The sequence below is a fragment of the Alligator mississippiensis genome, chromosome 7 (assembly GCF_030867095.1).
Source record: "Alligator mississippiensis isolate rAllMis1 chromosome 7, rAllMis1, whole genome shotgun sequence".
Lineage (NCBI taxonomy): Eukaryota > Metazoa > Chordata > Crocodylia > Alligatoridae > Alligator > Alligator mississippiensis.
Genome location: NC_081830.1, coordinates 88,464,996 through 88,470,995, shown reverse-complemented (window position 1 = coordinate 88,470,995; position 6,000 = coordinate 88,464,996).

Sequence of the window (6,000 nt, the reverse complement as noted above, 5' to 3'; positions counted from 1 at the left end):
TGGAAGCGAAAGCAATTTATTCAGGACAACTGCACAGATTAAATGACAGATTCAAATGGGACTGATGGAAGCTAATAATGAAGACTTCTCCCAATACTTTTTGCAAATATAACCCCCAAAGGTACAAGGGTAAACCTCCAAATGGATAAAAGTGCAAAACTTGTGATCCAAGCCCAGATTTCACAAATAGGAAAGATGGCTCTACTCACTCAATAAGCCGTTCAACCACCTCTAGAGGATAGTCTCCAGTAAGTGAAAACTTAATGGCTTAATTCACAGAGATAATGAGCACCTGTAACTCAGCGATGTTCATTGAGCAGAGGATGATCAAACATCTTTGGGGGGAAAAAAGCAACGACACATCCATCCAACCCAGGTACACAGCCCAGGACCAATGCTCTACATTATCCAGAGCCAGGCACCTTGCAATGATTTGAGAGAATCAGCACCTTCTTTGGTTCGAAGTGAAGTTGTGCTGGTTCCTGCTAATCAAAATGCAAACTCTCCACAGGCGGGGGTGGGAGGAAAGCATGCAATCAGACGAGATGATCTGATTAATGTAACTAAACATGACTTTAAAATGCCATTGGCACTGTTGTTTGACACTCCTTTGAACACTGCTTTAGAGCTCTCTCCCTCCACACGCTATTGTCGGGGAGACGTGCACGCAGGACAGCAGCCCAGAGAAGCTGAATTAGTCCGTGGGGAGCTGGCAGTCATCCCTAGAGGGAGCAGCTATTAAAAGAGAAGATTTCATATTGGTGAGGGACAGGGTGAACAGTAGGGAGCAGAGGCATTACTGGACTTCAGTCATACACATCCAACCCCTGGGGCATGCAGTATTTAGGGGTAGGGATGCAAATAGGCAGAGCTAATGCAGGTGAGAGCAGTAATGTATTAGCACAAGGCTCTCTCAGAGAAGTCCGTGACGATGGAAGATAAGGATAGGTGGCTAGTGGGCTGGTTAGTGGCATGCTTCAAAATGGCAATGTTTCTCTTTCTACTGAATTTCCATCTGCTCTCCCCAGTGAGGCATTTCTACTGATATCCACTGCCACCCTGCTTACAGGCCCACAATAAATATTTGCACTAGACTCGCAGGGTTTGCAGGGACCTCAGGGGCCATCTAGCTGAACCCCCAGGTCAGAGGCAGGATCCATGGGTCCTTAGCCATCCCACATTAGACTCTATGTGATAAAGTCCTATTGAGAAGAATGACTTTTTTAGACAATATTTTATATATAAAAATAATTCATTCATTATTCCCAAAGGCTAATGCAGAATGGCCTAAGAGCTATATTTTCTAAGAATGGTGACAGCTGACCTTTCTTTCTGTGCACACAGGGAAATTCACTGACACCACTGTGGTTTCCAAAGCAGACTAATAATATAGTGATATAGTCCATTTTGTTTCAGAAGAGAGTGGCCACATGTGGAGTTATCTGGCACAGATATAGCAGAATAATCATATGGCTAGAGCAAAGTTAACCAGTAACTCCTTGAACTCAAGAGAAAGCACTATATACGTCCACATTCAGATCCATATCTTCCCAACCCAACTGAAAGCAGGCGTGCTTCAGAAACGTATGGAGAAGTACCTGTACCGCATGCTGGCATTTAACACAGTCTGACCCTGGCAGAGAGAATGAGAAGTAGAAGAGAAGAGATCATCTTTCCTTTGACAGTTAAAACCAGGAAAGACATAAGAGACTCACCTGGAAGACACAAAGTACATCAGTCCTGGGAACAGTACTGCTAACTCCAAGGATGGGAAAAAATATTAAAGGCTCAAAAAAAAAAAAAAAAAAAAGACACTTAGCTTAACACTCATTAAATTTCTTCACCTTGGTTTCAGGTTTCTAAGCCAGTAGGTAACAGTTACATCTGTCTTTAAGCTTTTCTCCACAACCACAAAGGGTAGAGAGTTTTGGGTTCTTTTTTTACTTTAAAAAAAAAAGCAAATATTATCCAAGATCCTCATATGTTCATCTAAGTAATGGAGCTGGGCTCACACAGCTTAGCAGCTAGATGTGATAAATCATGTGAGTTGAGGGGAGGAGGAGGCTCAAGGAATTACAGCCCAGTCAGCCTGACCTCAAAACCTGGAAAGATCACGGTGCAGATCCTCAAAGAGTCTATCGTGAAGCACCCAGAGGAGAGCAAGGTGATCAGGAAGAGCCAGCACAGATTCACCAAGGGCAAGTCAAGAGCGCAGGAACAAACCATCCCGATGCACAGGAAGACTAGCAACTATGGCAGAAGACCAGCTTGGCTTAGCAGGGAACCCTTCAGTAAACTAAATCACAGTAAGGAAGCTTATAAGAAGTGGAAACTTGGACAAATAACTAGGGAAAAATATAAGAGCATTGCTTGGGCACACAGGGATGAAGTCAGGAAGGCCAAAGTGGAGTTGGGGTTGCGGCTAGCAAGGGATATGAAAGAGAACAAGAAGGGTTTCTACAAGTAAGTTGGTAGCAAGAGGAGGATCAGGGAAAGTGTGGGTTCCTTACTGAATGGGGGAGGCAACCTGGTGAGAGCATGTAGAAAAGGCTGAAGTGCTCAAGGCCTTTCTTGCCTCCATGTTCACCGACAAGGTCAGCTCCCGGACTACTTCACCGGGAAGCACAGTCTGGGGAGGAGGTGAGCAGCCCTCAGTAGTGAAAGAACAGGTCAGGGTCTGTTTAGAAAAGCTGGACGCATACAAGTCGATGGGGCCAGATGGGATGCACCCGGGGGTGCTGAGGGAGTTGGCTGATGAGATTGCAGAGCCATTGGCCATCATCTTTGAAAACTTGTGGTGATCAGGACAGATCCCAGATGGTTGGAAAAGGGCAAACATAGTGCCCATCTGCAAGAAAGGGGAGGAGGAGGATCCAGGGAACTACAGACCAGTCGGACAAACCTCAGTCCCTGGAAAAATCATGGAGCAGATCCTCAAGGAATCCATTTCTAAACACCTGGAGGAGAAGAAGCGATCAGGAACAGTCAGCATGGATTCACCAGGGGCAAGTCATGCCTGACCAACCTGACTGCCTTTATGACGAGGCGACTGGCTCTGTGGACAAGGGGAGACCGGTGGATGTGATGGACTTTGACTTTAGCAAGGCTTTTGATACGGTCTCCCACAGCGATCTCGCAGGCGAGCTAAGGAAGTACGGGATGAATGCATGGACTGTAAGGTGGATATAAAACTGGATGGAGCATCAGGCTCAGGGAGTAGCAGTCAATGGCTTGATGTCTAGTAGGCAGCCGGTATCAAATGGAGCGCTCCAGGGATCAGTCCTGGGGCTGGTTTTGTTCAATGTCTTCATCAATGACCTGGGAGATGGGATGGATGCACCCACAGCAAGTCTGTGGATGACATCAAGCTGGGGGGAGTAGTAGACATGCTGGAGGGTACAGCTAGGATTCAGATAGACCTGGACAAATTGGAGAATTGGGCCAAAAGGAATCTAATGAGCTTCGACAAGGACAAGTGCAAAGTCCTGCACTTAGGAGGGAGCAATGCCATGCACTAGTGCAGCCTGGGGGTGACTGGCTAAGCAGTAGGCCTGAGCGAGCAGGCAGCTATTCGATCCAGCTTCGGATCTGGCTGCTTCGGATGCCAGGGATCCGATCTGGAGCTCTGGACCAGGTTTCCTCCTCGATCTGGCCAAAGTGGCTCCGAAGCTTTGGAGCCGCCTCAGAGATCCAGCCCTAGGGTATAACGGGGAATCAATGAAATATCTATAACTTTGTTGTTTTTTCGTCTGAATCGGATGAAACATGCAGGGATGGTAGCCTCTTCTGAGAGCATGAAGGCTGCCGAGTTTCAAGAAGATCAGTGCAGGGGTTTGGGGGAACTGTACCCCAAATTCCTGATAGCAAAACTCATGTCACGTGCATGTGTTAAACCACAGGGGGGTGAAAACTGCCGGGATGGTGTCCCCTGGTGAGGCCACAAAGTCTGCCAAGTTTCAAGGAGATAAGTGTAGGGGTTTGGGGGAACTGCCCCTCAAGCTGCGGACAAGCAAAACTGGTGCCATGGGTGACCCTGTGTGCGCTAAGGCGCAGCGGGGTGACAGCTGTAGGGATGGTGGCCCCTGCTGCGGCCACGATGCCTGCCAGCTGTGGAGGAGATCGGTGCAGGGGGGTTCTGGGCCCTGCACCTCTGGCTTCTGACAGGCAAAACTCGTGACATGGGTGCTTGTGGGACTGTGTCTGTCTTGGGGCACTGGAGGGGCAGGGACTACTGCAGGTCTGGCTGCTAAGCTACTGTGTTACCAGTTACCAATCAGTCATGATTCGCTCAGGGACCAGCTCATACACAGGACCTAGCTACTACACAACAACTAAACGAGCAAGGATTAACACCTAGAAAACCACAGACTAAGGAGAGGAAATAAACAGTACAGTCAGCTGCCCCAAGACAGACACAGGCAGTCCCACAAGCACCCAAGTCACGAGGTTTTGCCTGTCAGCAGCGAGGGGTGCAGGGTCCCAGACTCCCCCTGCACTGATCTCCTCCACAGCTGGCAGGCTTCATGGCTGCACCCCTGCAGCTTTCACCCCGCTGTGCCTTAACACACACAGGGTCATCTATGTCCTGAGTTTTGCTTGTTCGCAGCTCGAGGTGCAGTTCCCCCCAAACCCCTGCACCGATGTTCTTGAAACATGGCAGGCTTCGTGGCCTCAGTAAGAGCTACCAGCCCTGCAGTTTTCACCCCCTGTGGTGTAACACACAGCCGTGACATGAGTTTGGCTTTCAGGAATGTGGGGTACAGTCCCCCCAAACCTCTGCAGCGATTTTGAAACTCGGCAGGCTTCATGCTCTCAGCAGAGGCTACCACCGCTGCATGTTTCATCCAAGTCAGACAAAAAAACCCAACAAAGTTATAGATATTTCATTGATTCCCCGTTATACTCTATGGCTGGATCTCCCAAGCGTCTCCAAAGCGCTTCAGAAGCTCTGAACCACTTTGGAAAGCCTAATGAAGCCAGCACTTCGATCTGGACATGCTGCTTTGGATGCTGAAGTGTCCAAAGCTTCTCTGGATCCGAAGCATGGTCTGAAGCCTCGCACAGCCCTACTAAGCAGCAGCTCTTCAAAAAAGGACCTGGGGGTGACAGTGGACAGTAAACTGAACAGGAGCCAACAGGGTGCCCTTATTGTGAAGAAAGCCAACAGCATCCTGGGCTGCATTGGTAGGAGCATTGCCAGCCCATCGAGGCAGTGATTCTTCCCCTCTATTCAGCACTGGGGAGGCCACATCTGGAGTCCTTTGTCCAGTTTTGCCCCCCCCCCCCCCCCCCCCACTACAGAAGGGATGTGGGCACATTGAAGAGTGTCAGGCAGAGGGTGACAAAAATGGTTTGGGGGCTGCGGGGCATGACCCGTAAGGAAAGACTGGGGAAACTGGTCTTGTTTAGTGCAGAGAAAAGGAGACTGAGAGGAGACTTAATAGCAGCCTTCACCTCCCTGCAGGAGGGCTGCAAAGAGGATGGAGCTGGACTGGTCTCAGTGGGGGCAGATGACAGAAGGAGCAATGGGCTCAAGCTGCAGCAAGGGAAGTTGAGGTTGGATATTAGGAAAAACTTCCTCACTAGGAGGGTGGTGAAGCACTGGAGCAGGACTGCACCCAGAGAGGTGGTGCAGTCTCCATACTTGGAGGTTTTGAAGACCCAGGTAGACAAAGCCTCGGCTGGGATGATGGAGTTGGGGCTGGTCCTGCTTGGAGCAGGGGGTTGGGCTGGATGTGACTCCTGAGGTCCCCTCAACCCTCATTTTCCGTGATTCTAAGTCATGGCTGACCAACCCGATTGCCTTCTATCACTGGCTGACAGGCTGTGGAAGCAGGCGTGGGGGGGAAGGGAGAAGTGGATGTGGTAAGCCTTGCTAAAGTCAAGGTATTTGAAACCATCTCCCACAGCATCCTCATTCAGAAACTAAGGAAACAGAGACTAGACAAAACTGTTGTAAGGAGGCTACAGAACAGGTTGGATCATCATGCTCAACAAGTA